Raw genomic sequence first — 24,528 nt, forward strand, 5'->3', positions numbered from 1 at the left:
TTTTTTTGTAGAGATGGGGTTTTGCCATGTTGCCGGGGCTGGTCTCCAACTCCTGGGCTCAAGCAATCCACCTGCCTTAATGACCCAAAGTGCTGAGATTATAGGCATGAGCCACCATGCCCCTCCACACTGTTTTTATGACAGAAGAAAAAGAACAAGAGAAATGCAAGCAGAAACTCAAGATACTTCTTAAAACTTCTGCTCAGACACAGCAGACGTCATGTCCACTCACATTCATTGGTCAAAGCCCTTCCATGGCCAAGCACAAAATCAACTAAGCAGGGACTCACACCTTTCCCACAGAAGGCACTGCAAGACACATAGCAATGGGTAGGAATCAATAACCTTTTTCATGGAAAGAAAGATCAAATACTTCAGAATAATAATTATAACCTACCATACCCTTTAACTCCACCCATGTAATTTGTCTTCATCCTGGGGAGTTTCTCCTGCTGTCAACTAAAAAGGAATTTAAAATGCTTTTTTTCTTCTTAGAATTCTTCGGGGGCAACATTTGCCCAATTATTCTTCAGAATGTCACCCTTCCCAACAATTTAACATCCCTCAACTGTTAAATTGTTAACAGTTGTTGCACAGTTTAACAGAATTCCACCATCAGATAATTTTGGCAAATGCAACATATTAATATCCTCCTCTTAATATTTAAATTCTTATTACCATATTAAATGCTCTGAGAACCCCTGCTGTAAAGATACCTATTTAACGTGGGATTGGAATCACAGAATTCTTTTTGTAATGGCACAGCCATTAAGACTCGTGAAATTCTATAGGCAAATACTGTCCCAAAGGATTACGTGGGAATCAGTCAGACAGATTCCTGCTGTTTCCTCATTTCTGTGCATCCAGACTGAAGGGTACCTAATGATGCTGAAAGGAGCTACGCGTAAGGCCAATGGGTCTGTACAGGCCTCAAAAAGAAGGCTTGCATTTTTTGCTAAGACCAAACTCAATGTCAGAAACCTGAAAATGCTATTCAGATACTACTCTTTGTCTACCGAATTAAGTATAAACACTTCAGACTGGCTTTTGTTCCTTCCTTTCTGTCTGCAACAAATATATCTTGAGTCCTACTATGTGCCAAGTACTGTGCCAGGCATTGAGTACATGGTGTGAGCAAAACAGGCATGCACCCTTCCCTGTGGACTTACCTGTATAAAATAAGAGGAGACAGACACAAGACAAGCACACAAGTAAATAGCCAGTGATCATACAACCTCCCAGTGGTTAGCTACACCATTGGCCACCCATTCCTCCTCAAAATGTTTTCCACACGTAGCTTCTGAGAGGCCACTCTTGGCTGATTTTCCTCTTCATCACTGGCTTCTCCTTCTCAGTCCGCCTTGCTGGCTCTTCCTCCACTATATATCTTCTAAATACTAGAGCAGCCAGGGTCCTTGCCTGGCTCTATGTTCTCTTCTGTATCTCTCCCTAGATGATCTCATTCACCCTCGCAGCATTAATTTCACATATGACTCCCAAATTTATATCTCCAATGCAAAACTCTCCTCTGAGGATATAATCTTCCCCCAGTTGAACCACCTTAGCACTTACCACTCTTGAGTTATTTCATGTGTTTTCTCTTTTGCCATGATTGTTTGCATACTTCCTTCATCCTCTTCCTAATTTATAAACCCCTCAAGGCGGGGATCCTTGGTCTGTTTCATCTTCAGTTTCCATAGTGCATTGCAGAGTAACTGTTTAATATATGATTATTGAATTTAATGTTTGAACTGAATTTCTGCTTTAGGGATCACTGAGACACAGATGTAATGAAAGGGAATATTTTATTTAAAGAATAATGTCTCATCCTTCTGTATTTCCAAGTGAACAACTTCAAATGAGAGAACACAGCTACATACATTAGCATGAGGTGAATACTTAAGTTTAAAAATGCTAAATTGAGCCAGTATCATCCCTTGTGGTCACAGCAGCTGCTGCAAAGGTTTTATAAATTGCCTATGTTCCCGCACCCCATCTGGCGATGCTGGCGTGTTACAGCCATGGATGACTTACTCTTCACAATAGCCTTCACTTGGATCTATTCCCTACTTTAAAATAAAAAGACAAAGAGAAGGTGCCAGGGGCTTGCCTAAAGTGCTCCCACCCAACCAGAGTATAATTCAACCACATAATGCTGACTCCTCAGCATTTACAGGATTAGATTCAGGGTCAAAGAGGAGGTCAGAAGAGGAAGGCTCTCTGGACTGCAGAAAGGTGTTTCACCATCAGTTCTAATAATAGCATGTGGCGGCTGCACTTCTGGTCTTTCCTCTGCATTTTAATCCCATTATTTTCTAAGCCTCTCCCAAGGCCTCCTTTACCAGTCAAAATCAGCCAAGGTTTCACATGCCCTTAGAAGAAAAGAGGACTGATAGAACCTCAGTATCGACTAGAGAAAAGCCAAGAGCCTTTTCATGCTGGATGATCCATGTGAGTCTGGGTTCCTGATTGCCACACAGGGAGGCCCTGACTATAGTGTGGACATTGGTTCCTTTGCACAGCTCCCTCATGTGTGTATGCAGAGGCTGCTTTTTCTCATCTTGCTTGCCCTAAAACATTTTTTGACTTAGCCTCCATATACTTGAAACTTAGAGTTCAACCTGTCAAAATCAGAGGGAAATTGACTGAATGGCATCTTTCACGAAAACAAACTTTTTCCAACTGCCATGGCATTTTAGACTGTATTTTACTTTTCTGCTAGTGTTGCTTCCCTATCACATTTCCCTGGATAAACATATAGTTTGTGCCATAATATTTTTTAACAAGGAGTCCTCTGGGCAGACGGTGGCATTAGGAATTTCTGCTTGGCATTTCGTATGCTGTCCAGCTGAGTCCCCAACCATGTTGTGAGTCAATGCAAACACAGCAGCTTTCAATAAAGGAAACAGTTATCTGAGCAGGCTGCAGCTGTGACTCTCAGAGCAGCCTCTGGGTCACCAGTCTGGGATGTGAGCTGGCACCTTGTTAAAAAAGGTATTCTGACAGAGAGACAGCTGTCAATTGACTCTTCCAAAAATCCTCTTTCCCTGGGTTCTTCCAGTCCATCTCCTTGGCATGTGCCATTCCCTATGCATCTTATGTTAGACTACATCTCTGGTTTCTCACCACAGCTTGGACACTGCTGATGGGCTAGATTGATACCGTATGCTTTGTCATGTACCGTGATCCCACTCACGATGTTATTTCAGTGGGATAGATGCTGAGACTGTTCACCATGCCAGAGGAATCTTGCTGCACATAGTATTTCCTTTGCCCTCCTTTGGTAACTTCCCAAGTTCCCACAGTCACTACTTGGTTATGCATGTGTGCTAACGCTCAGACTACTTTGCAATTAGAGCCCTGCCAATTGGATAGCTAGTATTTCTATTCAATAATCTTTTCATTCACTCATACTAAACATTCATTACAGAGCTCAATGTTAAGAGCCCTTTAACTTGTCATATACATGATGAATATAACAGCACTCGCATTCTAAACCCGGCTTTAACACAGCGGTACAGTGGTGATTATAAAACAACCACTCTGCACTGTGGCATCTCTAGCCATGGTGAATGTTATAAAGAAAGTGTGTTTACTCTAGTCCTTGCCCCATACCAGTCCCCACACACCACCAAACTCAATATAAACCCCACATAACCAGCAAGAATATCTGAAGTATGCAGGTTATACTTCATACCTGCATACTTCAGATATTCAGACAATGGGACAGTAGTAGGTGCATAGTGGGTGAGGTTCCCGGGACATGACCAGGACACTGGTTTATAGTGGCCCAAGCTGCTGTAAGTCTAAGATCCCACTGAAATGCTGTTCTCACTTTCCCACTTAATGGTTTAGGAACTCTTTTCTAGCCCCCAAAGCTACACTTCAAGCCACTTTTTTTTTTTAAACCTACACAGTTGCCTTTCCAAAAGTATCCTGCAGTGATTCCATGTTGCTCTTCCATTGTTTCCTCAGCCCTGACTCCATGTTTTGGCAATCTTTCAGCCTCATTCCTTTTTCCTCCCAATCTGTAATAAAACTAAGCAAAAAGTAGTAGGTATATTAGCTCAAGAATTGGGATGTACCCGTGGAACTGCTGGGCCATGCAAGTTTTTGTCAATGGCTATGGGAGCCCCTGGCATGGAAGGCCAGACCCACCACCCCCTCCCAAGAGAAAGAGGACAAGTCCCCATCCATCTGTCTTCTCCCCTCCTCTGGCATCATAGAACTATCACAGTAGATAGGGTCATTTCGCTGTCTCCCACTGGAGGTGGAGTAGGGGAGGGTCTCACGCCCAGAGATGCTCCTACAACTTTCTCCCCTCCCTTGTATTGAAGGATGAAGGGTATTTATTTGTTTCCCCACAGGAGATGAAGCAGGGAGTTTTTCTAGGGTTCTGGGAGGGCCCACCCTTGTCACCACCCTGTGGTGCCCCAGGGGTAATCAGCCAATTGAAGGAATGTAAAATCTGTATAATAAAATCTTAATTCCACAGAAGTATGATTCCAGCTACAAAATTTGAGCTTTCTATAAACATTAAACACTCTACATTTCCGTAAGTCCCACCACCAAAGGAAAAGAAAACAGCATTTAATTCTCTCTAACACTGAGCTATCCCCTCAGCCTACTCCCAACCAAGAACCTTGAGCAAAATTCTTTTCTCCATTTCAGAGGAGGAAAGTGGGAAATGCTTTTTCTTGTATGCAGAGACTACTTCAAAGTGGGAGGGGCTCCTGTTTGGGCCCTTTTAAACTAATTTTCCATCTGCTCCCAATCCAGGTTTATCCAGTTGTACCTCTTTATTGGGATATTGTTGAATGGAAGTACATAATAACCATTGTTTTATTTTTCATAAATGGGCTTCTACCAACAAAAACATAGGATTAGTCTACTGTTAGCATGAAAACCTGTGTCATGGCTTTTCCAGGTTCTACCTGAGGACCAGCACACCCCCACAGTCTTCCAGCGAGCAGAACAAATCAAAGAGGATTTCCAGAGACAGCAATAACTTTACATTCCACCCACTGCTCTCCCTGGGGCAGCAAATCTTCACTGTGAAATCTGCAATTCCAGGAGAGCAGAAAGCAATCTATCTCCCTCCAAAAACAAGTGGCCATTTCAGGGAACTGGACATATTTTCACTCCTAATGGTAGGTCTCCTTGGATTACTATGGTCTGCCATGAGCCTGGGAATTGTGAGACAAAAACAGAGGAAAGAAGGAAGGAAGGAAGGAAGGAAGGAAGGAAGGAAGGAAGGAAGGAAGGAAGGAAGGAAGGAAGGGAGGGAGGGAGGGAGGGAGGGAGGGAGGGAGGGAGGGAGGAAAAAAGAATGCAAAGTTGAAATATAACAAGAACCCATTACTCTGTGAGTCCATTGCACTGCAGGCTAGGTTCCATCTCACACACACACACACACACACACACACAGTGATGTCCCAGTGTAAAGAATCCCAGCTAGTGGGCTCCCCAGCTGAATTCTACCTCTCAGAAGGGAGCTGGATAGGACAAAATTTCTATCTGAAAAGTCAGGGCAGGATTAGGAGGCGGAACCAAAAACACAGATTTAGCCCATTTCATCTAGCACAGAAGGACCCAGAATGCCAGGTATGATATCACCTAGTGAATATTTACTAAGCACCCACTAAGTGCCCAACACTGTTGAAAGAGATCAAGGGAACAGGAAGATGGTTGGTGCTGACCTAAGCAGAGCCGTGTGCCCTCTGGTTTGTAGGAAGTGAGCAATCACCAGGCAGGAAAGCTGTTGGAGGTCTGCACTGGTCTTAGAGAAAGGACAAGGAGCAGAACCCGATGCTACAGCAGGCCCTATGGTCACAGGTGACACCTCTTCCTTGTCCCCTCAGTACAACAGTGTATAAGCCTTTACTGTCCTACAGTTCTTCTTTTTGTTACACAGTGACTTTCAACCCTGGTTGTACATCAGAATTATCTAAGGAAGTTTTTAAAATCCTGTTGCCCAGAACCCACCCCAGACTAATGAAATCAGCCTCTGTGGGGGTGGCACCAAGGCTTCAGTAGTTCCTAAAACTCCCCAGGTGGTCCCAGTGTGGGGCCAAGATTGAAAACCACTGCATGGAGGTAATTGTCCTAAATACCTCTCCAGCTTCTCTCTGCCTCTACATTCCTCTTATCTAAGCTCTTACATTGCCTTTTTATTTTTAGTTTGTTCTACTTCATCCTTTCAGTAGATAATTCTATAATACTCCATTAAACCTTTTTTCATGCTTTAACTTTGCTTTTTCTCATTTAATTTTCATTGCCCACTCTACTTACTCCTTCTTCCCATTGTGTTTGTTTTGTTTTGTGTTTTCTTTAATCCAGCATTAACATTTGCAGGGCACTTGATATGGACACACTACTACAGCAGGCACTTAACTGCTGCTACAAATTACATTTAATGCAGTAATATTTTTTGTTAGATCCTGTGCCATGGCTACAGGCTCTGGTCTGATGGAAGATTGGCATTTTGGCTTCCTCCTTGGAAGCAGCTGCATTGCTGTATAAATTTAAGATCCAAAATAAGCATATTACAATAAAAAATAAAAGAAGCATTCACAAATACGAGGGAAAGAAGCATTAACAGCCGTCTGAAGCTAAACATCAACATCACCCCTGCCAAGCTCTTGGCCTCATTGTAGGGGGAAGACGCTTCCATGTGCAGCAAAAAGAGAAAGAATCCAGACTGCATTTACAACTAATAAGGCTGTTCTCTGAGGACAGGGCATTTGCTGATTTAGACTCATTTCCTTAAGGTCCTCAAGCAAGCCCAAGAGTACATAGGCCAGTCGCTGAGACACTGAAGGTTGCGATGTGGAAGAAAGGGCCAAGAGACTGTCCCAGGAGCAGAATGCTTCAGTCCTCTAGGGAAGCTTTGGGGGAGATCTGCCCTCTTGTCCTCCTACAGCTCAACTGAGAGCAGCCCCGGAGCCTCAGAACCACAGGCCCTGTAGTTCCCTGGGTCTGGCAAGCCCCCCAGAGACCAAATCACTGTCCTCCCCGCAGAGCCAGCCCAGCACTGAGAATACCATACAAGTGAGAGGACGCTTGCCAAATAGATGCATGAATGAATGAATGAATGACTCCTCTGATGAAATTGTCCCAGGGAGAGTTTGTGGGAATACTGAAAAGGAAGGTGGTCCCCACACTGGTACCCGAGTCCTTGATACTCTGATGTGGCTTTTCAATTTCTCTATCTTCCTTTTACCTTGATTTATTTATTCTGTATCAATCTATTTGTTTATTTGTTCATTTATTTTAGGAATCAAGCCAGACACCTTGTTGGAGCAATAAGAATTAGAGACATTTGTTCCTTTTAGAAGAAGCAAAATTTTCCAGTGCCGACTGACAGGGAAGGAGATGAATAATTACAATATATGCTGGTAAAGAGGACCTGAGACAGCTTCCTGATTTTCGTACATCAACAAGAAGACTTCTATGGCCCTGGTCTCCAGCACACCTTTCTTGGTAGAGTTGAGAATTCAACCAGCCAATTCTTCCTGGAGATTCTCAGAGCCACATTGAGAGAGCAGGGGACTAACAAGGACTGCCCTATCCATGGTGACTCTCCTTGGCCTCTAGGTAAGTCACACACTGAAGCCTGCGCCTCCCACCCTCCACCCTGGTCAGCTAATCTAGGTTAGTGCAGGTCTAACTTAGATTACAAGGCGTGCTCGTGTGCATAATTTTGTTACCACCAACAACCACATGGGACAACGTTATCCCCATTTTATTGTCCAGGAAACTGAGGCCTGGTGTGGCAAGTGACTTGCAAGTAAGAGAAGGAGTGAGATGTAAACCCAGATTCCTGAATCTAAATTCAGTGGTCTGCACTGCAGCATAGCTGCCTCTTGAGAACTAGAGTGGGCAGTGGGGAAGTGGGAATCCTCAAGTTCCCAGGCCTCTTCCAGCCCAGTCTTCTATGTAAAATTTTTCTCTTCCAGGCTTGTCTGAGCAGAGGTAGGGTGACCCCGCCGCCTGTTCCTCAACAGTCTGTGCAAATTCAAAGAAATAGAGTGTGAATTCAAGGAACTCATTTGAAGAACAGGAAAAGCAACTCTCTCCTTGAGGTTATGGGGAAATGAAGGTTGAAACATGGATCAGAAGACTTGCTAAGGTCCCTTCCACCCTCAACTCTTCCATTCTGTTCCCAATGAGGCCCAAAACACGGCTTTCTCCATCACTCTTTAATCTGTTGGTTGATTTGCTTGGTGCTCCCAAGAAGCACCGTGGCCCTGAAAATAAAATATTAATTATATCCACTTTACAGCCATCCATCGCTAGCCATCTGACGCTGATAGAAAGGCAAGAAGCACTCGTGGCAGTTTGCATATCAGGGTCGGCAGTTCCTTTCTTAACCCTCCTCTGTCTGGCAAGCTAAGGGAGCAGACGCTCCTGTAATGACCTGGCCTGTCTTTAGAGCTGCAGCCCTAAGAGCTGCTGTTCTTCCTGTGGCTGTAGTCTTGGCACTGAGTTCCTTCCTGCTCTTCTTTTGCTCTTGTGTGTAGCCGACCACAACATGCTTTCAGATCAGACATCCTGTGGGCAGAAGAAATTATTTCACTTCAATAAGAATTTTTGAAGACCAGTATGGGTTCAACGGGTGCTTGGGGGATTACACCAGAGATAAGAACAGACTAAGTCACACGCATGAGGCAGCATTTACAAATCAAACAACACAGTATGCAATAGCAGCTTCCGAGTTTCTGCAGAGGAGGGGCTAAGGACAGCAACCTGGTTAAAAGATGCCTCAGGAACTTGCCTTGAGGCTGTATTTTCATAGCATGTAAGATTGGAAAAGACATCAAAGAATGGGAAACCTTCCATTCTGGAGAGATAGAGATTATGGGGGAGAATGGATAAAGCCCCCAAAACCACTTCTGCCTCTCCTACTAACTGTTCAAGTCTCAGGTATCATTATTTGTATGACAAGGAGAAAATTAACATTGTTAAGCAATGAGCCAAGGATTTACAAGCCTAATTTCATCTATTTCTCACAGAAATCCTATAAGCTATCTTCTCCCATTTTACAGAGTATAAAAAAATTAGTTTTTCCTAGAAATCACATGAAGGGACAGGCATCCCCTTGGCAGGACCAAGGAAGCTGTGGCCTAATTGCTGGCCTTGACATGAAGGAAGGACTGAGCACAAAGAACACAGCCTGCACAGGGCCGGAGGAGGGTTGGGTCCGAGGGCAGAGCCCTGGTGGATGTTTCTGCCTTCCACCTGGGCACCCCGAGACAGGCTGTGTTTTTGTTTAAGTTCCATCTTGTCCTGCCACAGACCCAGGCCAAGCTGACTGCTCCTGACCTGGTGAAGCACTAGCCACACTCTGTCGCAAGCTCCCACCGCATCATCGCCTGTCCTCTCCTGTACTGTCTTCTACCTCTGGCTTTGATTTATCATTCATACCAGCTCTCTCTCTTAGTCAGGCCTGGAGGAAGGTTGTTTTTGGCCATTAACAATAAATTCTTAAAATTCCCTTTAACCAGTGGAAGATATAAATCGCAGTCATAAACATAATACACATTCTTGGGACTTTTCAAAACGACTTCCTGAATAATTTGAGATAGTTCAACAATAATTATCTAGAAAGACAGGCTTACTTGAGCCCTGCTAACTGCTCTTTTGATATTAATACAGCTTTAAGCCCTCTCTACTTCTTTCTGCCTGAAGGCATTTTTTTATACATATCCTCATTTGTTACATAGAATGGTATTTCCCTAACCATGCCCCATACCTGTTTCAGGCAGGGTCCCAGCAGGAGACAGGGCACTCTCGGGGTGATTAGAGAGAGTTTAATGAAAGGGACTTTTACAAAGGTGTGGACAGGTATTATGGATTGAACTGTGTCCCCCAAGGAAAGATATGTTCAAGTCTTAACTCCCAGTACCTTAGAATGTGACCTTATTTGGAAATAGGGTCACTGCAGATGTAATTAGTTTCAATGAGTTCATACTGGAGTATGGTAGGCCCCTAATGCAATATGACTGGCATTCTATAATACAGCCAAGTGAAGACAAAGACACGCAGGGAGAGAAAACCACGAGACAGTGCAGGCAGAGACTGGAGTGATGCAGGTGCAAGCCAAGCCAAAGGCCGTCAGAGTTTCCAGCAAACCACCAAAATCTAGTGAGAGGCTAGGAAGGATTCCCCTACAGGTTTCAGAGGGCGCATGGCCCTGCTGACACCTTGATTTCAAACTTCCAGCTTCCAGAACTGTGAGATAATACATTTATATTGTTTTAAACCACCTAGTTTGTGGTACTTTGTTAAAGCAGCTATAGGAAATTAATACAGAAGGGTTATGAGAAACCAAAAAGAAGGTGGTGAAACACCCAAGGCTGGCAACAAAGAACCGCTGCCATGCCAGGCCTGAAGCGTGTAGGGGAGGAGCCTTTACTGAAACCTGCAGCTATGGAAGAGGAGCTACAGCTTCCAGTGGAGGAAGGCACTCTCTCCTTCCCTCCAGTCTCCTGAAGGTGTCTCCATTGGCCAAAATGGGATGGAGAGCCAGTGGATGCCGCCAATTAAGGTCAGGCTCTTAGAGTAGGAAGTAGAGTGGATGTGCAGGGGCAAACAGACTCAGTCGCAACTTCAATGCCACTTCCTCTTCAGGGAAGCCTTCCCTGACCTCCTGACCAAACCTGGCCTCTGTAACATGCTCTCATAATCCTTCTGCTTCTGCAGAATACTTATAGCTGCAATGGAGGAATAAATTATGCAAATCATTAAGTGATGACTGGCTCTCATGCTAGAACATAAGCTGCATGAGAAAAAAGACCGTGTCTTCCATTCATCAACGGCAGACCCTGAATCCTCAGGGTCTGGCACGCAGTAAGAATGACTAGGTTTCATAGGATGTGCCAAGAACTAGGCAGCCCGATAGAAAAAGGTCAAGTGTTTAAGTCCAAACAGATTGACCTCGGCAACTTTCAAAGAGCTATAGACAGCAGACAGCATTATGTTCTGCTGGGGGAGGGGGTGCTGATTATACCATTTATAACATCAAAGAATGTGCCCACCTTGAGTACTTGCTAACAGTCCTCCAAGAGCAGTAGGCGGGATGGGCAGTTGCGCAAAGTGAGGTGAGGCAGGGGTGGGTGGGGAGAGCAACTACTATGGGGTCAAGAAACTTGAGCTGCTCCTATCTGAATTTTTGTTCCCAGTCACACTGGGGAACTTAAGAAAGCTTAAGTGAGTCTTTCCTCCACTAATCTGTGAATGTAAGTCCTGCATCCACTTACTAATATGGAATGCCACCTTTGCTCTTGCTTTTTTGCTTACCAAGTGACCCCCTTCCCAGCTTCTGCTGCACTCTCTAGTTCCCATTGTTAATTTACCTGTTTGATTTCAAAATTTCAAAGATGGACCTTTAAACTCAAAAGTGGAGGTCCCAAAAATCCTAACACTCCCCTCTTTTGAAGTCCACATAAATTTAGCCCGTCATAAGTTGGGATGTAGTGGTGGTTTCTAAGTTTTTTACAATATTTTGCTTTGTGTAATTTAACACAAGTAAACTAAGAAGCCTTCAGAAAAGAAGATAGATGAGCTCAATAAAGATCAGGAAACTCTGGTTCACATTTGGAAGACAATGTTTCATTGGATCGCTCTTTAACACATGGGTAAATCACCCTTATCCAACTTTGCCTAGAGGGAGTTTGCAGTCAACACAACAATCATTACAACATCTTCAGTCTTTGTGCACATACTATCGATCTCCTCATTTGATGGTTCTTTTGATTACAGCTGTAAATGTCAATAATTCTTCTTGGTATTAACTATTAACATCACCACATAGTGTCTAACATGTACATCTAATCTGAAACTAGAACAACAATATCAAATTTAACATCTAGGGCAGGAAGCAGAAACCTTATCATGAATTAAATAAGCTGCCTTAATCTCCTCTCAGTTGGCCTAACTTACCTGAACCACACTATTGGTCTTGAAGGTGGCACTGTCATCCCATTAACAGGCAGCAGGCCCTGCGAGCCTCCTGTGATCAGCTAGGCTTCTCTGGGGAATGAAACAGCTGCTGATAGGGACTGACTTCCTCAGTCACAAGTGTTTCACAAGTGTGTTGGTTCAGAGGAGGGACCAGGCAGAAGGTGGTTGACAGGCAGAGCTGCCCCTGAGTGAGCCATGCAGAGGATCTCCTCCCTCATCCATCTCTCCCTCTTCTGGGCAGGTAAGGCAGACTCCAGAACTTTGGCCAAGCAAGACTCCGCAGCAAAGAAGCATCAAGGCTCCCAGGACCTTGTACTCCTGGACCTCGCTCCTTACTCAATGGTCTCAGCCTCCAGCCCTCACTGAGCCTGTCTCTTGTGTCTTTTCTCTCAGGAGTCATGTCAGCTGTTGAGTTGGTGCCTGAACACCAAACAGTGATTGTGTCAGTGGGGGACCCTGCCACCCTCAAGTGCTCCATGAAAGGAGAAGCAATCAGTAACTACTATATCAACTGGTACAGGAAGACCCAAGGTAACACAATGACTTTCATATACCGAGAAAAGGGCATCTATGGCCCTGGTTTCAAGGACAATTTCCAAGGTGACATTGATACTGAAGAGAACCAGGCTGTACTTAAGATCCTTGCACCATCAGAGAGAGATGAAGGGTCTTACTACTGTGCCAGTGACATCCACCCTGCTGCAGCTCTACTTCTGAGCAGCTCAAAAACCATTGCCAGCCGGGCACGGTGGCTCATGCCTGTAATCCCAGCACTTTGGGAAGCTGAGGCAGGAGAATCACGAGGTCAGGAGATCGAGACCATCCTGGCTAACATGGTGAAACCCTGTCTCTGCTAAAAATACCAAAAAAAAAAAGAAAAAAAATTGGCCAGGTGTGGTGGCGGATGCCTGTAGTCCCAGCTACTCAGGAGGTTGAGGCAAGAGAATGGCATGAACCTGGAAGGTGGAGCTTGCAGTGAGCCGAGATCATGCCACTGCACTCCAGCCTGGACGGAAAAAAAAAAAAAAAAAAAAAAAGACATTGCCACCCATGTAGAGCAGCAGTTCCAACAAGATCATGATTTTCTCTTGAATAAATAATTTAGGAAATGGGGACCAGAGAAAGCCAGTGTTCCTACCTTTCTTTCAGGTTCAGCCACTCAGCTTGCACATGCCCTCCCATGGTGCTCAGACAGTCAGCCCCCAGTGCGACAGAAGAGAGGGGAGATGGAGCCAAAGGAATGAATCGTAGCATCTACTGTGACAGTTTTCTTGGGGGCTCATAAAAGGTTTGACCACAGAGCCACAGTGCTTAGAGTATAGCATAGATTAAGGAGGCACCTTATCATGTACAACCATGGGTGACATCCAGTTTTTCTGCAGCCACATGCCTCTGAATTTACATGTTCTAGAGAAAAAGGACTGGCAATGAGGGGAGGCTCCTCTCCCTCCTTCAGATCAAATATGTACACTACCTGTCATTTTGCCCAACATGGAAGGAAAGGCTCCATCTGTAGCATGCTCTATTGTTTTGATGATTACTGACTGGATATTTTGTTTTGCTTTGTTTTGTTTTTTTCGTGAGACAGAGTCTTGCTCTGTCACCCAGGTTAGAGTGCAGTGGCATGATCATAGTTCACTGCAGCCTCGCACTCCTGGGACCAAGCTGGATATGGTGTTTTGCTCTCCCTTTCTTCTCTATCTCTTTACTTTCACATGTATTAGAAACAAAACATTGAAAAATTGCTTGCACTGGCTCTTCCTTATCCTTCTTTGGACAGCTCAATTCAACCTGCACTTTTATCTTGAACAATGTGTTTTTCCAGATTTAGATGACTGACAGGGCTGTCTACTCCAAGGCTGAACCTGTGGCAGAAATCAGCCTTCCTTCTGTTCTCATCTAGAAAATCTACCACTTACCTTATTAAATAGCCTCATAAGAACGTGTGGTGATAGATACGGTCAGTGACTTGATTGCAGTGATGGTTTCACAGATGTACAGGCATAAATTCATCAGATTAGATACTCTAAATGTGTACAGTTTATTTCACATTAAGTATACTTCAGTACGGTTGTAAAAGTATTTGTTTAAACCCAAAATGAATTCTTTAGGCTTCATTGGAACACTTCAGGCAATGTCTACAGAAAATGTTCTTCAACAAACCCCTCTAGTCAAATATCCTGTTTTCCACAGAAGGACAAAGAGGCTGACAGGGCTTGCCACACCTTACTTGGTTTCAGTCAGGGCTTTTCACTGTTTCACCAAGGGTCTTCCCAATCCTCTCTCCTCTCCTGATTCTGCCTGACCTTTCATATATATATATATGAATACATATATACATATAAATACATGTTTTATATATATATGTTATAATATGTCATTGTTCCATGCATTTTAGTCATGACTGCCCCCATGAGCTCTTATCATTTATTTCCCCCAAACAGCTCAAAACCTTCAGAAAACCTCTCTTTTCTACTCTTCATCCCAAACTCACTCACTCTGACCTGATGCCTGATCCTAACATAGGCCTGGAACCTGCCTTCTACCTTTCTGTCCCACCCCATTGGGCAGCTTCTTTGGTTGAATGGTCTGCAAGCCCTGGATATTGGCTCTGCCCTTGGACAAAGTCAGGTTCCCAAATCACCATCCAGATACAGCACTCTGAGCCCCATGATCTTGGAAGGGGTTTGGACCCAGCCTTCCCCAGATGTATTTACACAGAGGGCCTATCACGATTCGTCAAGCCCACTGCCCGCCACTCAAATCTAATTCTCCTTCTTTGAACGAGTGATAGGCAGGAAGGTGGAGTGCATCTCCAACATGGAGAGGATACAATTCTTCTCCCAGTTTGAAATCATGATTTGGAAAAAGAATGACATCTGGAAAGCTGGTTATGCAGATGTCAAAGTTGTGGAACCATGGTTTTCTAATGCCTGCAAGATGGATTCCTAGTGACTCCCTGTAACAGAGACTGGGAAGAATGTCTCTAAGGAGAAGGAGGGGAATAAATATCTGGACAAATCCATAGAGCTATATGTCTTCTGTATTAATAACTAATATCTGTTGAGTGCTTACTATGTGCCAGGCAGCATTCTAAGCACTTAATGTGTGTTATATGATTAATCTTCACAGCAACCCTAGTATTCATTTTCTATTCTTGTCCTTATTTTACAAATGAGTACCCTAAGGCACAGAAAACCTGAAATACTTGCCCAAAGTAGCTTAGCTAGTAAGGGAGGGTGACAGATTTCAGACTCTTGATGCTGCACCAGAGGACACAGCATGTAATTTAGGGAGACGGGGGGCCCATAGAGAAGGCCACCTCCAGGATGTGTCAGAACCAAGGGACAACAGGAACTGTGGCCTCACCACCAAACCTGTTCAAACTGATACTCCGTGACCATCTGTCAAAAAACTAGGACAGCAGAGCAATGGTCCCAAATGACCTCTCAAGTGTTTTCTAACTCTGAGATTTTGTGATCCTGACATAAGCTTCACACTGTCTTCTAAAATCATCTTCATCTCTTCATCTATGAAATGGGGATAATAAGAGTTCTACCTTCCCTGTGTTATAAAATATATAATTATAGAAAGTAAATAAATTGCATTGCCTATAGTAGCTATTTAATAAATGTTACTTATTATAAGAAAAAGCAAACTGCAAGGAAGAATAATTGAGAAGAAAGTGAACTAAATTACTGAGCACCAACAAAATGCAACCACTTTACAGGTATGGACTCACTTATCCTATGACAACTCAATGAGGTCTTTATCATCCTTTCTGTTTTGGAAGCGAGGATACTGTGCCTCAGAGAGGCTGGACAGCTTGCTTACAGAAGCAGAGCCAGGATCTGGATCTGACTTGAAGCCTGATTGTCCTGGCTGGGGTACTGGGCTGGGAGCTGCGGGATGTACTAAAGAAATACCTTACCTATAGCAACATCTCAAGTAAAGGATGGCTGGGAACAGGTAAGTGAAGTCTGGTCATCTTTGCTCATGCAAAGATTGCTCTTGACTCCTTGGCCAGTTTCCAGAAGAAGGGATAGGATGTGAGGTCTTCAACTCCTTCCCCCTGCCTCCTCTCCCCTTCTTTAAAACACCAATTGCAATTTCGACTTCCAGGCTGTTCTCCCGAGATGGCTCACTCCCCTGACTGAAGGAAGACAGCTACTCCTCAGCCCATTGCCAATCACTCCTGAGCACCACTCCTAGGTCGGTAGCTTTTCTCCCAGGGTACACCATGAGGAACATGAGAAACTGGCCCACATATTCCCTCCTTCTGATGCTTGTCAAAGATAGTCTCCTGTTGGACTCCCTTAGAGTCTCTAGGGGTGCTCATGGATTCACTGCCTTTTCCTCTCCTTCTCAGGGGCTTGCCTGGAGTGGAAACTATAGGGGTCCAGGGCCGGCATAATGAGAGCTAGAAAAATTCCCTGGGTTTCTGTCAGGTCCATAGAGTTGGTGACTTTACCACCCACATATATCTTTGCTGTCAAGCAAAGTGTGCAAGTTTGTCTCTTCCATTGTCACTGACTTACCACTTATACAGAGGCAGCAATGGGGCTTGAGATCTGACAGCCACAGTTCTCTGCATTCAAAAGTGAACAAATGGGCACCAGAAAACACTGCAGTGGATTAAGATGCAGGAGCCACTGGGTAAAGAATAGAAATTAATTTCTAACCAAATGTCTCTGCTTTAGTTAGGGTCTTAGTCCACCGCAGTATCTTAAACAATACGTACTCAATGATAAATTTTCCGTGACAAGGTGAACAAACTCAGAATCAAGGCTCCTTTCCTACTCTTCAATTCAGCACATTACCCTAAAATATTCATTGAAATGATAGGATTATACAGCTTTATTTTTTTGTTAGAGCTCTTTATTCATTCTTTCAGTAAATACCATCTCTCATATCTGCTTAGTTTTTCTCCACAGCATTTATCACTATTTGACGTGCTACATATTTTACTTGTTTATATTTTGTTGTCTGGCTCTCCACTGGAATACAAGGTCCTTGATGGCAGGGATGAGTTTTTGTCTGTTGTGTTCATTGCTTTAACTCCAGCACTTAGAATAACTTTGGCCCATAACAGACACTCAATAAATGTATTAAATGAATGAGTGAATGAAATACATATGAGTGAGTGCTATGTACCTTGAACTGAGCTGGATGCCAGGGACATAGTGGTGCACAAGGCTGGTGCGGACTCTGCTCTCATCTACCCACTAAAAAAATGCTATTGACTGTAACAAGATTTTCTGAAGAGTTGATTATAGAGAACTCTGGAACACAAAACAACTTACTCTTGGAGAGCAGACATCGAGGCTCCTAAGTACATTGGATGTTAGCAGGGGCAAAATGAAGAAAATAGTAGGCTTTCTCTTTTCTCCACCTTTTCTCTCTTTTGAGTCCCAAGGGCCCCGGCCCTGAGTCTGAGGCTGTCAAAGAAAAAGCCAAACACTTCTGTTTTATTTCACAAAGGAATTTTGCGAACCTTCTCTCCAAACAGACTTGCTGGGGCATGCTATTTCACAATGAAAAGCCACAATAACACAGCTTCCTAAACAAAAGAGTGATTCCTAACTCCCTCTCGCTTTATCACCACCACCACCAAATGATTTCGGTATTCTTCAAGAATACAGAATCCACTGGGTCTTTTTGGGCTTTTTAGCAATTTACACATGCACAAACGCATATGTTTATGAGTGGTAACAGCGTACGTTCGAGTACGTGAAACACTGCAGGGACTCTCCGAAGGCGTGCCCTGGATGCCCCAAGGCTCCGAGGCAGCAGTCAGCCAGTGGAACAGCGTGCCACCCAGCATGCTCAACTTGATAGGAAAAAGACCCAGTGACAGGGCACAGGAAGTCAAGCCAACATGCAATTGCTTGTATTAATTTAAATAAAGCCAGGTTCTCAAACTCCATGTTTAAATAAGAAATCTAACAGTCATAAGTTTTCTTTTTACCTGCATGCATATGATAGAATAGGGAAAGTTTAAATTATCCTTCTGGCTTAAGGACAAAATTGCATGAGTATTTATAACTTTCAGAAAGAGAAATGTCAGTCTAAATATATTACTAGGGCAACAAATTATTAAGAAAAAAAAAAAACCCAAAGTACAAACTTTTGGAAATTAAAGTTGCTTTCATAGAATATAGCAGCATTCACTCAGTAACAATTCATTAAGTACCTCGTATGTGCCAGACGCTTTTCTAGACACAATGGAAGCACAGCTCTCAGAATCTCAGGAGCTTATATTTCAGTGGAAATAAACACAAAATAAAATAAGTAAAATATATGTCAGATGGAGATAATTGCCTTGGAGAGGAGTAAAACAGGCGGGGAGAGAGAGGGTTGTGAGCAGGCTTGGAGAAATTACAATTTTAAATCAGGTTGTCAAGAAGGGATACAATGAGAAGGTGACATTTCAGCAAAGGCCTGCGTGCAGGCAGGGAGCCCAATATTTGGCGTGTGGATGTTTGCTGGACTCCCTCTGTTAGAAATAACATTTTCATGCACATTCTTAAGACGCATAATCGTACCAGCTTTTCTGTAGGTTGGGGAGATAAGGAATCATTTTTTCTTTCTTATCTTGCTAAGAGCTCTTTCACAAGTAGTTCACACTTTCATTTTTCAAAACCAAGCGATGAAATGCCATTAATTAGCACAAAGTGTGTTGGGGAGTGGACACGAGGGTATGGCAAGGAAGCAGTCCTGAAAAGATCAAAACTTGCAATATGAACAGGAAGATGACAGCACCGATTATGACAAACGGAAAACGGGGCATGGCATTTTGAGCCCTTTGCCTTGAGTCTCTCCCTAGTCATGTGACCACATTCTGTGAACTGAAGAGTGTTTCTTCCCCAGCCACAGGGGTAAGAATACAAAGTAGGTGATGCATTTCTCTCACTGGTCCCCAAATGACTCCACTCCAGCAGCCCCAGAAAAGAATCTGCAGCTTCATCTATACCTGCAGGTTGATGTGCCTCCCAAAAACTGTCTCACTCAATTGTGAAGCTGAAATCAATCCTGTGTTCACCTCAGTGGGGTTCTTGGTTTTTCTCTTCTGGCTTCTTCAAAAAGCCAATCATAGAGAAACCTGAGGACAGTGGAGCCACTATGGAGAAGGCTGGAGTGCCTTTACCATCCCTAGCTGAGCTTTAGGGATTCACCCTCCAGGGCCTCTGGGTGTGCTGGGATCACATGGCCTAAGGTAGGCCTGAGAGTCAGTCTCCATCTTTACCTGCCACCTGACAGGAGTGAGAATTTTTACTTAGAGGCAGTGAAAAGGAAAGTCAGCAGCCCCAGGGACAGTACCAAGAAGACACCACCTGAGGGTGTGTTGTCATAAGCTCTGACACAGCCAAGGCCTCCTCGGGCATAAAGACCTCCCTGCGTTTGCATAACACCTGTGTTATAATCGTGAGTGATCAATAAAGGAGTAACTGCCTCAGTCTTCTAAAGAAATGAAGAAGCGTTTTATGCACCAAGTTCATAAATAAGCACACAAAAAAACACAAAGGCCTGTGTAGCTGCCTCTGTACGTTGAAATTGGAGAACTGGTACAAGAACAATAACCCATCTCTGTAGTAAGAATCAATGTAAAATCTTTGAGTTCATAGCTAGCCCATTTCTCAGCATCAAAACCATCATCATGCTTTCTGTATGGAGGATACCCACCCCCACATATGCACACTCAGAGTGTCAGAGCAATGAGAAACCAATTATCATCAGGCTCCACCTCTTCGGTTGAAGACGTAGAAACCGATGAATGAAGAAATTAAGTGACTTTTCCACATCACACAATATGGTGCAGACAGGTAAAGTGATATACTATATTTCTATCCCTTTCCTCCAATGTCCTAGAAGTCAAGCGCTAAGAAAAGACAGAAAGGGTAAACCACGTGATCATGCCAAAGTGAAAGAAAAATGGCAGTGGCGTGTTCTCCACTTTCCAGACAACTACCTCCTGTCATCTTCCCCTGTCATTGCGATCCGTGAAAATTTTCTCATTGTTTTAACAGAAGGTCTCATGGCACAATTTAAACAGGCGTTTTTCCTCTCTTAAATAGGTGGCAATGCAGTCCAGGTAGGCAAAGTGATATACAAAAATAAATAGCCTTAATCATTCATAAAAATATTAATGTGTGTCAAATTTAAAAACAATAAACTGCAAATTGCCCCTAACTTTGGCAAGGTCCTTTCACCTATCTTAAAATGAACAAGTTTACAAATTTGAGCTATTAAGTTTTTGTTGTTTTTTTTCTCCTTGAGACAGAGTATCGCTCTTGTTGCCCAGGCTGGAGTGCAATGGCACAATCTCAGCTCACTGCAACCTCCGCCTCCCTGGTTCAAGTGATTCTCCTGCCTCAGCCTCCCGAGTATTTATAACTTTCAGAAAAAGAAATGTCAGTCTAAATATATTACTAGGGCAACAAATTATTAAGAAAAAAAAACCCAAAGTACAAACTTTTGGAAATTAAAGCTGGGATTACAGGCGTGCACCACCAGCTATTTTTTTGCATTTTTAGTAAAGATGAGGTTTCACCATGTTGGCCAGGCTCGTCTCAAACTCCTGACCTCAGGTAATCCACCCACCTTGGCTTTCCAAAGTGCTACGATTACAGGTGTGAGCCACTGTGCCCGGCCACATGTGAGGTTTTTATAAGTAAGTTCTTTTAGTAGTGAAAAAAGTATAGCCTCTGGAATCAGAAAAAAATTAGAATCACAACCCCTCACTTACTAGTTCTGTGACCTTGAAAAATGTTGCTTTAACTTTTCTAAACCTCTATTCCCTCATCCATAAAATAAGGGTAATAATTTCATAGAGTTATTATAAGGATCAAATTAAATAATTGCTAGTAAGTATCTGAGTGACTACAAAGTGGAGGTGCTCAATAATGCTAACTCCATTCCTTTCAGTACCCGATGGTCTGTAGTAGAGTGGTTTCACCCTCTTCTCCAGACAGAAGGAGACAGAAAAGCCAGAATGGGAGAGAACATGGCCAATGACCACTAGTGTTTTTCCAAACCAAGAAATCTAAAGTGCCTATCAGCACATTTTTCATCAAAATACCTCATCAGGAATGTTCTTCCCACACGACCTCTCTAAATCCTTTCCCTGCACTAATGATAGTGAAGGTCCCAATGGCAAGATCATCACTGGGACGGTCTAGCTCCCCAACAAGAGACAGTGTCCTCATTGCCCTTCATTTGCAGAGATCAAAGTGACGCATGTCAGTGTCAGCTTCACCAATAGTAACAGGGAGAGTATTTTTTTTTTTTTTTTGAGACAGGGTCTCACTCTGTTGCCCAGGTCGGAGTGCAGAGGCATGACCATGGCTCATTGCAGCCTCAACCTCCCGGGCTGAACTGATCCTCTCCCCTCAGCCTCCTGAGTAGCTGGGACTACAGGCGTGCAGCACCGTTCCTGGCTCATTTTTTAATTTTTTGTAGAGACGAGATCTTCCTATATTACTCAGGCTGGTCTTAAATTCTTGAGCTCAAGAGATCCTCCTGCCTCAGCCTCCTGAAGTGCTAGGATTATAGGCGTGAGCCTTCACGCCCTGCATGAATGAATTTTTTACATCAAACCTTCTCCAACACACTTAGTCCCGATGTCTGAGACAAGAGCTGCACAAAGGAGTCTCAATCTTCAGAAAGTGCAGCCTTACCAAGCTTTACGGATGCTCTCCCACAGGGCCTCCCTAGTCTTTAGGACACGTTTCATTCATGCATCCATTTAGGAATAGAGATCTTATACCATCCTTACAAAGGAACCTATAATATTAATTACTGACCTGTGATGAGTCAACTGTCCATCCTTATTCTGCCCATGCTGTCTACATGGAGTTAGTTTTCACTGTAGTACTTGGCCAAGAAAAACCAAGTTTTTCTAAATGAATTCCAGGGATAAATAGTCTCATTCCAGTTCTTTGGCTTCTTCCACTAAAGAATTATAGGGACCTGATCTAGGGAAACTGGGAGGAAAAGTCAGGGAATGAGAGCCACTGTTTGCCAGAAATGCATGTTCTGATGGGGAAAGATAGTTCAAGATATCTGCACCAAATCACTCACTGGGAAGAAGCTGTCTGAGATCTGAGGAAATTTCCACCTGCTAAAAAGAGCTAGCAGTCTGCTGGAAAGAAAAAAAAATTCATTTGGGTGTCAGAACTCTTACTCTTCACTTTGTGTGTGACTGTAGACAAGTCAGTTAACCTCTTTGCACCTCAGATTCTCATCTGTTTAGTAAAGAGTTCACATTAGATGATCTCTAAGTTTCCTTTAGCATTAACAAGCTATAGGTCTCTGCCTGGCAAGAAAGAGAAGGAAGCCTCCATGGGACACAGGAGATCAAATATGAAAGATTCCCGAGATATAGGAGTACAGATTCCTGCCTAGCTAATTCCTGTATGTGACACAGTAAGGATAAAATCGAAAAAAGGAACTAAATGAAATACACTCATGATTAACCAAAGGGGACTGAAAGTCATGGCTAACCTCACACCTACCTTGCATCACCTCCAGCTCACCTCCCTTGAGACACTCCTCCTCCTCTTTAATGCCTCATCATGATTCCCAAAAACTGTGATCACTCAAGGTTGAAGCTTTTAATCTCCCATGTATAAAAGGATATGCAAATAGAGTTCAGTTTCCTGTTGAGTCTCTGCCAAGGTCTTAGCCTGGCAGTTCTGGGAAAAGAGCCAAAGACCTCATATTTCTTGGCTGTTAACATTCTGCCATCTGTGCTCAAGTCAGCAGCCTGGGCTTCAGGCTGTGGTTTGTCTTTAGTCTTACACTTTCCCAAGTTTTCTGAAGGAACCCTTTAGAATGTTCCTGCAAGAAAGTAAGATACAAGTGGCTCCCAAGAAACCAGACAGAGGATTATCTGGTTGTATTTGGAGGCAGTAAGAAAAAGACCAGGAAGTCTATACTTGTATAGTATATAGCCACAGAATCCAATCTTGCAAGCTACTTGAAATACTGATATTAATTAAGTCTTAGGCAGGGCTTTCAATAAGTCATCTGTGTCTCCAATATGGGAGTCCCACATCATGCATATGCAGAGTGGAAAAAAACAAGTTCCTTGGGTACAGTACAGCATTCAAAAATTAAAGACCTGAAAAACACAAGACATCTCAGTGTGCTCCCGGGCTGGAGGCTCTGCTAAACAACAGAAGCAGAGACCGGACTAATTGTCCCCTGTATCTCTTTGACTGAACTCACACAAAATAGAATCTACCATTTTTACTCAGTGCAGGGTACCCAGACCCAAGTTTACTACAATGTTGTTACCAATATTCTGATTGAAAATTATATATTCCAAGCTATGTTAAATTTGACCTTTTATTAAACATGGAATTTCTACTTTTTCTGTAAGTGCCTTGTCTTACTTGTATTTCCCATCTAAAGCTAACTCCCCAAAGGGCTTTCCTATATGTTCTCACTTCCATTACAAAGTCAATGTACAAGTTAATTTTTTTAATTTCTTTAGAAACCTTTATAAAGAGATTTCCTCCTTCATTTCTCGGTTATCCCAGGCAGCTGTCAGGAGAAAAGAGCTCAAGCCTGCACTGCCTTGGAACAGGACATCAGTAAAAGATACTCTCAATCTACTCAGAAGGCTGAGGTGGGAGGATTGCTTGAGCCAGGGGTTCAAGACCAGCCTGGACAACTAAGTAAGGCCCAGTGTCAAAAAAAAAATGTTATTGTTCCATACCCAATCATTCACTTGGTGTTTTCTGCATCATTTATTTATAAATATCTCAGTCTGTTCTTAATCCTTGAGCCTCTATTTTTAAAAATCATACTTTCTTTAATATCTACTCAGAGTGTTGCTTCTCTTCAAATTTCCCACCTCTTAGTTCTCCTCCCACTTTCTCCCACCCTGAGCATTATACCTCCAACAATGATCATTCTAAGACCATTTACATCTCAATAGGGAAGTGATATAAAACAGGTCTCCTTACTCTGTTTTGGAGGGTTTTTTGGTTGTTGTTGATTGCTTCTCTGTCCCACCCCAAACTCATGTGTGTCTGAAATTTAGCACCACCTTGCGCTGTTTGTGAGCATTTTCCTCAGAGGCTTGTCCCAGAGCAGCATTTTCAGACTGAGCCTGAACTTCACTGATGTTACGACCCTTTAAAGTGCCTGGCTCCGAAAGACTCAGGAGTTCCTGCGTAAATCCAGGTGCAGCTACTTCATCACTGTGACTTGTTTTTGGAAAGGTTGAGCTATCAACATATTGCTCCTGTAAAGGCTCAGAACTGAATCTTAGATTCTCCAGGATATATGGGTCCTCTGTGGCTCCTGGGCAGCAGTTCTGTGGACTGTAAATGAGAGATGTCCAGATCATACACCTTCAATGGAAAAAAAAGCACTGTCACCTTAGACGACTCCATCTCTGTGGTCTACTTTTGTCTTCCTAATACCATACATCATTCTCCAATGCATTTATGGCAAGCCTCATCTACTCAGAAATAACCAAGAACCAACCAAGACACTCTTGTGTTAGTGTGGAGGCCCAAGGTGACGTAAGTGAATGTGGTTCCAGACGAAAAC

General features: G+C 43.3%; 1 long non-coding RNA gene and 1 gene segment (V, D, J or C); one reads left to right on the forward strand and one right to left on the reverse strand.

Moving 5' to 3' along the window:
• LOC106999341 (T cell receptor delta constant-like) overlaps positions 1 to 24,528 on the forward strand; it is a 356,123-nt gene that overhangs the window by 299,220 nt on the left and 32,375 nt on the right.
• Positions 6,396 to 22,566, reverse strand: LOC106999354 (uncharacterized). Its single transcript, XR_013396083.1, has 3 exons — positions 22,479 to 22,566; positions 17,268 to 17,402; positions 6,396 to 8,553 (listed from the first exon to the last, which is right to left on the reverse strand). It is a non-coding gene; the product is annotated as an uncharacterized LOC106999354 (long non-coding RNA).

The sequence above is a fragment of the Macaca mulatta genome, chromosome 7, assembly GCF_049350105.2.
Source record: "Macaca mulatta isolate MMU2019108-1 chromosome 7, T2T-MMU8v2.0, whole genome shotgun sequence".
In the NCBI taxonomy this organism is placed as follows: Eukaryota; Metazoa; Chordata; class Mammalia; order Primates; family Cercopithecidae; genus Macaca; species Macaca mulatta.